This window comes from Lynx rufus, unplaced genomic scaffold (assembly GCF_022079265.1).
Source record: "Lynx rufus isolate CCGP_SWC_20201006 ecotype Redwood Valley unplaced genomic scaffold, mLynRuf1.p SCAF_13, whole genome shotgun sequence".
Lineage (NCBI taxonomy): Eukaryota > Metazoa > Chordata > Mammalia > Carnivora > Felidae > Lynx > Lynx rufus.
Genome location: NW_025814827.1, coordinates 39,305,370 through 39,317,404, shown reverse-complemented (window position 1 = coordinate 39,317,404; position 12,035 = coordinate 39,305,370). Strand labels below are relative to the sequence as shown.

The window sequence follows — 12,035 nt, the reverse complement described above, 5'->3', positions numbered from 1 at the left end:
GAAGCAACCTAAGTGTCCACTGATAGATAAATGGATACAGAAGATGTGGTGTACATATACAAGGATGATCACTCAGCCATAAGAAAAAAAAGAATGAAATCCTGCCATTAGCAACAACATGGGTGGATCTAGAGAATGTAATACTAAGCAAAATAGATGGTTACCAGAGGGGAGGTGGGTGGGGGGATGGGTGAAATAGGTGAAGCGGATTCAGAGTACACTATCTTGATGAGCATGGAGTAATGTATGGAAGTGTTGAATCACTATATTGTACACCTGAAATGAAAAGAACACTGTATGTTGTATATGTTATATATATATGTGTGTGTGTGTGTGTATATGTATATACATATATATGTTATACACATGTATGTATATATGTACATATATATGTACGTACATATGTGTATATATGTGTGTGTATGTATGTGTGTGTGTATATATATATATATATATATATATATATATAAAGAATATGCTCTGATAAAAGGGCTATTCTAGAAAATAGCTATCCATTGCAGTAACCTGAGAGCTTGAGTAATTTTTTCCTTTTATGTTGAATTAAATTTCTATAAATCTTATCTTAGAATTACAAATCTGATGTGCACATATTTTAAGTGTGTAACTTGATGAGTTTAAAAAATGTATATATCCATGTAACCGATCAAGATATAGAACATCTCCACCCCAGAATGTTCCCTTAGGCCCCCTTCCAGACAGTCTCTACATCCACAGACAACAGATTCCTATCACCATGTTCTTGAATTTTATATAAATGGAATCATAATGTATGCATTCTTTTATGAATATCTTCTTTCAAAAATGACACAGAAAGATCCAGATATCTACACATAACTATGCCTAAAGGGGCTGCTTAAACCTGACAAAACTTAATAATGACAAAGGGTGTTTTTTTTTTTAATGTTTATTTATTTTTGAGAGAGACAGAATGACAGAGCGTGAGTGGGGAAAGGACAGAGAGAGGGGGAGACACAGAATCCGAAGCAGGCTCCAGGCTCTGAGCTGTCAGCAGCACAGAGCCTGATGTGGGGCTCGAACTCACCAACTATGAGATCATGACCTGAGCTGAAGCTGGACACTTAACTGACTGAACCACCCAGGCACCCCGACAAAGGATATTCTTGAGAATGGCAATCTACACCCTACTATATCATAAAAGGAATACAGAGGATTCCAGTATCAATCTCATGTTCTCTCTCATTAATAAGCTGTTGGATCCACTTTAACCAGTGTGGATGGAGAATGGCCTCCATATCGGTCTCATCTTTATGGTGCAAGTAATTTCTGTCACACAGGTATGGATCTGTGTGCAGATATTGACTTTCTCTTCAAAGATCATAGCTTCAAGATTTGGTCTTCACGGGAGGTACTTTATTTATAGATCGCCTTCAAGCATAGAGCCTTTATTATTTTGCTAACCTGAGAAATCCTGCAGCTTGATGTTTCTCACACAGGTTTGCTGGACCTTCTCCTTTGGAGCTGACGACCAGGTAGGCTTCATTCTGTTTTCCTGGGACAGATATGGAACGGCTTGGATATCTAGTTTCCTTATAAAATATCTTTCTGCTTGATGAAGCTTTTGGCAACACCTTTATGCTTCCTCCAATCAACTACTGCACAGAACTTCCATTTAATTAATTTTCTTTCAAAATTATGAGGGTTACATACACTGCAAGCAGCCTCAAGTAGCAGGAGGTTGTGAGAGGGACCCAAGACTGGTTTCCTCTCACCCCTTCTAAAGATGGTGGTGATAACAGTGGCCTAGAAATGTTACGGCATCTCTTAGGCTCTCTGGATATGGGAGTTAGTGAATCTTTTTAAAAAGATGCCTGTAGAGAAGCTAAGATATCCAACTGTGAATTCCCCACCTTCGAGATTTTGTTTTGCATATCACTTCATTCAGGTGAGTGAGTATTTGGAGCTTACTAGGTAATGATTGATGCCTACCCCGAGCAACATATAAAGCTGTGGGACAGCTGGCATCCTTCAGATGCTCCAAACAAATGAGCACAGGATTGGTAAGCTGCCCCTGCTGAGTTGTTAAATGGGGCTGTGCTAGCTTCCCAGGCTTGAAAAGAAATGCAGGCAATAACATCCTAGCAAAGCTTGGCCCACATACCAAGCAGGTGACCTTGGCTGATGAGCTCTCTCTCAGCTCCTCTCCCCATGTGAACACCTGTCAATATATGCACCTCTTTTCTCCCAGCGGTCAAATTTTAGATGTTTTAGTTAGTCTGCAATGGCAAGGGTCTTCCTTGTTTGAAGCTGCAGGCAGGATTCAATCATGGTTGCTCAGGGCTAGAATGGCCTTAAAGGTCTGGTTAAATAAAGACTGCTGGGATTCAGGCTTATGCTAGGTGACATCTTAATCTAAAATGACACTGGACACCTTCTCTATCACAGCAGATGAAGGACAGAGAAGACATTTCAGTTGGGCCAAGGTGGGAGTGGGAAGGAAAAGAAAGGTGAGCAATGGCTCCTGACCCATGCAGGAATGGAGGCATCAAGGCTCAGGGCGAGGAGAAAACAGGCCAGTCAGGACAGGGGACTGGGACAGATGTGGGGAAGGCAGTGAGAAGTTCAAGGCCTCGGACACTGGGAGATTACAGTGAACAGTGGTAAGAAGGAGCAGAACAGGACCCAGGGAAGGGTGTGGGCCATGAGCCAGAAGCAGAAGAGAGGTCTCTGAGCAGACTTACCCCAGCGGGCACCACCTTAACAGGAGGTGGCTACTGTGCAGATGCCAGAGGCCTCCCTCTTGGCCAGGGCTGTGGCAGCTGAGGAAGGGGTCAGCATTGGGCAGTCATTCATCCTGTTTTGAAGCCAGATCTTTAGTCATTTCTGAAAAAAGAAAAAAAATGAGGAGGAGCTGTGTTTTTTCCTTCAGAACTGATACGAATGACCCCATTATGTGTTGCACTAATAAAAGGAAACACAGTCTAAGAGCAGCCAGTGTGGGGCTGAGGGATGAACGCTACTTTAACACATTTTGTCCATCTGTGATGCTGCTGACAATATTGGCAAAGGATAGGTAAGGTTGGTCCACCAGCAACATGTAAACAATTGTCAAGGCATCACTACCCGCAGAAATACATTTCAGAAAGCTGAGTGGCGCTTTCACTCATTTAAGAGGCCAGAGGGAGCCAGTTTACACAATACACATGTTTTGGGAGTAGATAAAAATGGATTTCTTGGCAGGCCCCTCTCCACGCCCCCAGCACCTCCATCTTGTTTTTGGTGGCAAAGAACTGCACACACCAGCCAGCCCCTCCCCTTTTGCAAAATCTGGGTCCACCCTTCTGGGTAGCACCTCCATGTATGAGCCAGTCACAGGCATATGCTCTGTACTCAAATATCCTGTTTCAAATCATGGCTGCATCATTTACAGGCTGTATAAACTTTGGATGTGCTTCTTAATTTCAGCTTCAACTTCTTCACTTACAAAACAGAAACTATGGTACCATAAGGTCATTGTAAGAATCAAACTTAATCATTTATGTAAAACACATAAAACAGTATCTGAGGCATAAGTGCTCAATAAATATCATCATCATCATCATCACCATCGTCATCGTCATCATGGTCTAAGGTCTTTTCCCCACTGAGATTACGCCTGCTCTGTATTTTTCTCCCTCAACTCGCAGGGACAGAGCTGGGGAACAGCAGCCCTATCTCATGTGCTGATACTGGTCTGCTAAACCGAGGTATACCCAAAGAACAGCATTCCAACAATACCAGAGCTAGAAAGGGACTTTTGTTTTGTTTAGAGAGAGAGAGAGCACAAGTGGGGGAGAGGGGAGAGAGAGAGAGAGAGAGAGAGAGAGAAAGAAGAAGAAGAAGAAGAAGAAGAAGAAGAAGAAGAAGAAGAAAGGAGGAGGAGGAGGAGGAGGAAGAGGAGGAGGAGGAAGAAGAGGAGGAGGAAGAGGAGGAGGAGGAGGAGGAGGAGAGGGAGAGTGGGAATGGGGCAGAGAGAGAGGGAGAGAGAGAATCCCAAGCAGACTCTGTGCTGTCAGCGCTGAGGCTAACATAGGACTCCATCCCACAGACGAACTGTGAGATTATGACCTGAGCAGAAACCAAGAGTCCGACATTTAACCAATAGCCACGGGTCAAGGTGTCCCTTGACCGGATCTTTTTTAACATTTTAAACCACGCAATAAAGCAGGTTTGGATGGTACATATTTATTATACTATCAGTCTGTCTAATGGAAGGGTGTGATATACAATCAGGGTGTCCTAAAAATTTTTAGCTAAATGATTCCTTAACTTTTTTGACTAGCAAATCAAGTCATATGCCCCTTCTTCATATCAGGGGGCTTCTAAACTGCTGGAAATAGGAGGGGCCCTCTGGAATCCATCTAATGTAGGAGAGAAGAGAACATCCATAGGCAAGTAATGGTAACATCATGTGGTAAAGCCACATTTGGATAGATGATAATAATGGTAGTGACAGCTACTGTTTATGGGGTTCCCACTGTGTGTCTGGCATTATACTAGTCAGTTACCATAACTCAACACATTTAATCGTTATAACAACTCTTTAGGAAAGGTGTTGTTACCCCAATTATGTAGATGAGAAAGCTAATGCAGTGTGGTTCAGGGTCACCCAGTTAGCAAGTGGCACAGCTGTTTTATCAACTTTTAATTTAGGTCTGCCTGACTTTAAAACTACTAATCCACACTGGGTGGCTAGGAGGCTGGGAGAGGTAAGAAGGTAAAGGTAAGCTAGTAAGAGCTGGTAAGCTGTTAAGAGGGTAGCTGAAGAGTGACTGATTGATTTCACAAGGAAGAGAGGTGAAGCATCACAAAGGAGATGAATTTGGCCTTCTAGAATGAGTTAGTCAGGTGAACAGGAAAGAAAGAACATTTTAGGGGTGCCTGGGTGGCTCAGTTGGTTAAGGATCTGACTCTTGATTTTGGCTTAGGTCATGATTTCAAGATTTGTGAGATGGATCCCCCTGCCACCCCCCAGTTGGGCTTTGCACTGACGGTGCAGAGCCTGCCTGGGATTCTCTCTCTGCCCCACCCTTGCTCTTGCGTGCTTTGTTCCCTCTTTGTCTCTCAAGTTAAATAAATAAACATTAAAAACAAAAACAAAGAAAGCATTTTAGCAAGAGGCCATATAAGCAAAGATATGGAAGCATGTTGGATTTGGGAAACTGTGACAGACTGGCACAGTGTGATGGTGGCACTGAGCATATGGAATGGGGCTACAGTCCTTGTAAGTGGATTAGTGTGTCCCAGCACTGGTATGACTGCCTCACTTCACTCATGACCTCCACTGTGGACCATGCTGCCTTGCCCCATCTGACACTGCATTTCCAGTCTGTTTCTGCTTTCCTCAACTCCTGATGCTGTGCCACCTGACACTTAATACTGCCCTTCTGAGAACCCCCCAGCTTCCCTTCCTGATCATCATTATCCCTCCAACAAGTCTACTTCCAGAAATTCCAGACAATTGACCCATCCAATCTAGCTTGAGACGAAGGACATTATCCATGTGCTATCTGCCCCCTACTCCCAGAACTGGGCTTAGACTTTACCCTGTAGGTCAAGAATTCTTAATGTGGGATACATGGACCAGATCCATGGAATCATGAACCACTAGAATTCTAGGAAAAATACCGTCACTGAAATATTAAAGGGAATTGACGGTTTCATTAGATTCCCAAAGGGAATACTTTCTCAAAAGATCAGAGACCAAAGATCATGCACTGTTCAATAATGTAGCCAGTAGCTACCCATGACTATTTAAATTACCTAAAATTAAATAAAATTAGAAATTCAATTTCTCAGTCTCACTAACCACATTTCAAATGCACATGTGGACGTTAGTGCAGATTATAGGACATTTCCGTCATTGTGGAAAGTCCTATTGGACAGTACTGGCCTAGATAATGAGGTGCCACTGAGGGTGGTAAAGAGGGGAACCACATGTGGTGTAAAAAGCTAGCTAACAGCAAATGGAGGAGAGATCGGGGAAGGGTAAAGCCATTAGTCAGGGAGGCTCTGGGAGGAATGGATCTCATACAGTAGGTTACAAGTGTGAGTAATGGAGAGGAGGTTACAAGTGTGAGTAATGTGTCTGAGTACTTGGGGAAGGTCTGGAAGGAGGATAGAGGCAGAGAAAGAAGTCAAAGCCAACTCTAAGCTTTCTAATTTGGAAAATGCCCACACAGGTTCCTCTCTGGCCTCCCTCTCCTTCTACTGCCCCTTCGTCCTCCTTAATACCCTGGGCCATGTCCTGGGTCCAGACCCTCACCTCACCATCTTCTCTGCCTAGAATATTCTTCCTCCAGGAATCCAAATGTCTTCTTCCCTTACCAGCATGAGTGACTAGGAGATGGGGAGACAGTGACTGTCACAGAAGCAGGTGTGAGGGTGAAAAAGCTGATGAGTCATTCTGCTGATGTGAGTCTGAAGGGGCCAGTAAAATGCTGAGTCATCACAGACCAGTGCCAAATATTCACTGAAGAAGGGCAGACAAGTCACTACCAGGGCAGCATCTGGAAACGGGTAAAATTGCTCTCTCACCCCAGGTACCCAAGGTCCTCAAGTATTCACCATCATCTCAATCTTCTCTCAGGAAATGTCCTGATAAATTCAGCAATACTAAGTACTAAAACACTAATGTGTACAGTATGTTAGCCAACTCAAATGTTTTTCATTTGAATGTGGGAAAGGGTTCTAAGCTCTAAGACTGAATCTCTAATGGTGGATTTTTATGCATTGCTGTCAAATCTAGTGAGAACACATTTCCCCTACGCCTTCTACTCCTGATACCTCATAGGTGGCCTTCCTTATGAGCTGACTAAAGCAGTTTGTGAAGGGCATTTAGCAAAGGGTGGACAGACAAATTCTTTGTGACTAACTCTCCATTACTCAGAAAATGTAAATGGATCAGAAGTCCCATCCCCTCACCCTCTGAGCATGTTGGTAAGCACAATGTTACTGTATAATGCAAAAATTTCCAAATAGAACTAAACTCAGGTCTATAAATACACATGATTAAGGCTTCAAATATAGCACTGCTTTATTTTCATGGGGGCTATTTCTGTGTGGTGATTGCCTGGCTGATTTGCAATTTCAGAATACAAATGGCTTTTCTCCATAGCTAATGGGAAACTTGGCAGGGTGCTGTACAGCCAGGCCCTCCTGAAAAAGTCTGTTAAATAGTGGTAAGTGCTCTTCTTCTGGATTACATAAGCAGAGCTGACAAAAGGCAACAGTACAACCCCAGAGCCTGCTAAAATGAGATAGTGTTTGTTTGGTTTCTCTTCTTATGCTAGAGGAATACCAACTCATCTGATAATAAATCATGAAATGATCATGAGCACTTATCCCTATGATATTCTAAACTGAATATACTATGGTACAAATTAGGAATAAATGCCAATGGAGATCTCTCTGACACTGCATTCACAAGTAACTAAAAAATGTTTCAATAAGAATGATGTAAATAAATTCATAACCATGGGGACTGAACCAAAAATCAAGTGCCTGAAAGCAACAAACTCTACGGCTGTTATAGGCAAAACACTGAGTAGATTTTATTATCTCCATCTAATAGGGAGAACAGTATAATTATGGTCCATGGTGATCTCAACACCATGAAGCAACTTTTCTAATATCACCACAGACAGTACAACCTACCTCTGAGCCAGGCCCTTGTAGATAGATACAACAAAATGATTAGATTTTGAAGCAGTTTAGAGAATGATGCACTTTGGAGTCAAAATTCAAATCCCAGTTCTCTCACTTATATATTTTCTGACTTCGGGGACACCTGGGCAGCTCAGTCAGTTAAGTGTCCGACTTTGGCTCAGGTCATGATCTCATGGTTCTTGAGTTCAAGCCCCACGTCGGGCTCTGTGCTGAGAGCTTGGAACCTGGGCCTGCTTCAGATTCTGTGTCTCCCTGTCTCTCTGCCCCTCCCCTGCTCATAATCTGTCTCTCTCTCTCAAAAATAAACATTAAAAAATTTTTTTTAAAATAAATATTTCTGACTTTGGATAAATAATGGTTAGAGAAGTTTTCTCAAATGTACATGGGGATCTTAAATACCTATGTCTTAGGGCTATTGAGAAAATCAAATTAGAAAGCATGTAAAAGCACAGTATCTGGCATGTGGTAAATACCCAGTAAACATCTTTAATATTTTGTCTAGAAGTCTACCTTCAGTGTCTCTCATTGATTTGTGGGCCTCCTCTTCCTGGCTCCATGGTCTCTCTTCTTGGAGAACCTTGTGTGAAAGAAACAGATCTAGCTAGAGTAGTTTTTCTCATCAAGATACAAATTTAGGAAAAGAGGCAGAGTTAGTGTGAAGTAAATAAAGGTTAGGTTTTAAGACTCCTCTCTTGGATGGCCCCTTCTAAGACTTTATACCTAATTTTGTACTCATAAATTTGTATCTTTTTTCTTAAATATGCCCTTAAAATTGTATATGCTTTGGGCCCACCAAAACTCAGAAGTGCTCCTGTCTATTGCATAAGCTCTAAGCCCAGCTGGCAGCAGGTCTGACCCAAAGCTGTGGATCACAGGGCTGGCCCTGGGTGTTCTACTTTCACTTTCTGCTAATGAATCCCAGGATTGGTCAGAGATCAGGGATAAGGCCACACTTGCAGGCGGGGTCTAGAGGTTCCTTGATGAAGAGAAAAGCCAAGGGAGATTGATGTGGGAAACAAAGGCAAATGAAAAATTAAATTTCCTTACTGCCTACATCCCATTGATAAGGCCTTGAAACAGGCAGAGTGATCTTCCTCTGGGAGCTCAGCTACCTTGATGTTGACACTCTGGTAAGAACAAACGGGAATCTTAGCCCAACTCTCCAGGATACTGTGAGTCTACTTTAAACATACAAAAATTCCTGTGGAAATTTTATGTCTACCCTCACAAGATATATGTTGACAATCATACTCCAAGCTTATGCCCCCCAATCTGAAGGGTCTCATGACTGAGTTTTTGTTAAATGGTAATTCATGGCCATTTCCTAACAGCAGCTAGCCCCTCAAGGTCCTGGAAACCTTGTCTCCAAATTCCTTAGAAACTTACTCTATCCCTAATTCCCTCCCAACCTGAAGGTATATAATCAGTCACCTGTCACAACCCCAGTGCAGCTCTTTCTGTCCACGGGTTCTGTCCCCGTGCTTTAATAAAACTACCTTGTTGCACTAAAGATGTCTCAAATATTCTTTCTTGGCCATCAGCTCTGAACCCAACATTTCAAACCACATCAGTATCAGGAATGAGGCAGGGTGTGACCAAGCTGAGGATTAAGGATAATTTTTCAGCAGAGACTTAAAGTTTAGTAAAAGAAATAAGATATTACAAAAATAGGTACAATAAGGCCTTAAATCAATGTTTCTCGAATGTGATCCAGGCTGACTCTGATTCAACAGCTTGACCAATACAGAAAAAGCTAGATTAAAGAAAAATCTGCTAGCGGTTATTAGAAACCTGCTGAGATACCCAGGATTTGAGGGAAGGAGAGCTTACTGAGGTCATCCCAACTTTTGGCACATTATTTTACTCCTAGGGACATGCAGTGGACTGAATGTGTCCTTCCCAAATTCATATGGTGAAATCTGAAGCCCCAGTGCCATGGTGTTTGGAGGTGGGGGTGATTAGGTCATGAGGGTGGAGCCCTCATGAATGAGATTAGTGCTCTTACAAAAGGGACCACAGAAAGCATTCTTGCCCTCCTTCCAACATGTAAGGTCACAGTGAAAAGACTGGGTCTTCACCAGACCCCAATGTGCTGGCACACAGATCTTCGACTCTCTGGCCCCCAGAACTGTGAGAAAGAAATGTGTGCTGTTTGAGCCACTCAATTCATCTTATTTTTGTCATAGCAGCCCAAATGCAGTAAGATAGGGCATTTGGCAATTCTTGGTGCAGGGCAAACAGCTAAGAAGTCAGCAGGAACTTGATGGGACTGGGAAGATAAATACTGAAGTCTGAAGCTGCCAAGGCAATTGTAGAATCAAGATCCTAGACAAAAGTGGAATGCAAAAATGTGAGCCCACCACCAGCATCAGTTTTCCTCAGGCTATTTACTGATTAAGTCGTGCAGGACAAGAGGCTTGGAAGCCAAACAAATTGGGTAAAATAGCAAAGCAGAGTTTGGGGTTGTTTCATAATGCTACGGAGACAAAAATGGAGTTCAGAACTAGCCAGGGAAGACTGACTGAAAAAATATCCCAGGCCTTCACTTCTAGAGCACTACATCCTAATACTGAGGGTGAGACAGAGCTACTCTGATATTCCCAGAGACAGCAAGCCAGTCTGGGAGAGGTGTGGCCCCAACTAGATTGAGGCCATCTGTCCCCTGGCTGTGAGAGAAGAGGGTAAGCCCTCTCTGGGGGGAGAAAACACCAACCAGAGCCAATGCAATGTTTCAAATATAATGTCAGGCACTCATTAGAGAGTTGTGTGTACCACTAAGAATTTAGTGTCTCAGATACATTAAGATAACTATGATTTATATGTTCCAGAAAAATACAAGACAGAGAGTTCCACCAAAGCAATGGAATTTGTTGGGGCACCTGGGTGGTTAAGTGTCCGACTCTTGATATTGGCTCAGGTCATGATCTTGCGTTTGTGAGACTGAGCCCCACATCCGGTTCCATGCTGAGCATGGAGCCTGCTTAGGATTCTTTCTCTCTCTCTGCCCCTCCCCCGCTCATGCTTGCTCTCTCTCTCTCTCTCTCTCTGAAAAATAAACATTAAAACATTTTTTTAATTAAAAAAATAAAGGAAGACAACAAAATTCAAATATTCAACAATATAACATTTGTAACTTCCAAGATCCAATAAAAATTTACCAGGAATGTAAACAGTAGCAATTTTGGCCCATAACCAGGAGAAAAAAAACAATCAACAGAAAAATGCATCAATGCAATTCACCTCATTAACAGAATAAAGGAGAAAAGCTTATAATCATTTGGATGAATACAGAAAAAAAATTTGTTAGAATTCAACACTCATACATGTTGAAAAAAAACACTTGGCAAACTAGGAATAGAAGGAAACTCTTGAAATCTGATATAGAGTATCACAAAACCTATAGCAAACACTGAATAGTGAAATATTGAAAGCTTGGCTCCTAAGATTGGGAAGAAACAAAAATACTCATTCTGACAACCTCTATTCAACATTGTGCTGAAGGTCTTCAACAGGCCAATGAGGCAGAAAAGGGATAAAAAGCATATAATTAAAAAGGAAAGAAAGCCTTAAGATTATAAACAGAAGCCAGACTACCATTTTCAGAGGTGACATAATTATGTATGTAAAAAATCCAAAAGAATCTATAGTCAAACTCTAAGAAATAATCAGTGAATTAAACAACTTCACTACATACTAGGTCAACATACAAAATTATATTGTATTTCTATATATTAGTAACAAACAATTAAAAACTGTAATAAAATGTCATCAAAAAGTACCATTTATAAGAACATACAAAAATCAAATACCTAGGAATAAATTTAATAAAAGATGGCCAAGACCCTCTATAAAAAATTATAAAACATTATTGAGATTAAAAAGCTTAAGTAAATGTAAAGTAGTACCACATTCCTAGATTGTAAAGATGTCAATTTTTCCCCACATTGACTTATGGATTCAATGTAATCTCAGTAAAAATCCCATCAAGTTTTGTTTGTTTGTTTTTTTGTAGAATTGACAAGATGCTTCTAAAATTTATACAAAGATTAAGAAAGGCCAGTATCTTGAAGAAGAATATAGCTGCTGGATATACACAACCAAATATCAAGATAATAAAGTTACAGTAATTAACACAGTAGAATGCTGGCACAAGAAAACTGTAAAAATGAAATTTTAGAAATAGACCCACACATAAACTATCTTTTGATTAATAACAAAGATGACATTAGTGTGTAGCAAGGGAAAAGATGGTCTTCTAATAAATAGTGCTCAACTGATCCCTACGTTGTATCATACAGACAAACCTATTTGAGAGGGCAGACACATAAAGTACATTCTGTATGATTCCA

At 41.4% G+C, this 12,035-nt stretch overlaps 1 long non-coding RNA gene across 1 annotated transcript; it reads right to left on the bottom strand.

Annotated features, from left to right (window-relative positions):
* Positions 1-1,129: 1,129 nt before the first annotated feature.
* LOC124508106 (uncharacterized) lies at positions 1,130-10,609 on the bottom strand. The gene is made up of 5 exons (XR_006961212.1): positions 10,566-10,609; positions 8,734-8,813; positions 8,197-8,263; positions 2,721-2,862; positions 1,130-1,531 (listed from the first exon to the last, which is right to left on the bottom strand). It is a non-coding gene; the product is annotated as an uncharacterized LOC124508106 (long non-coding RNA).
* Positions 10,610-12,035: the final 1,426 nt, after the last annotated feature.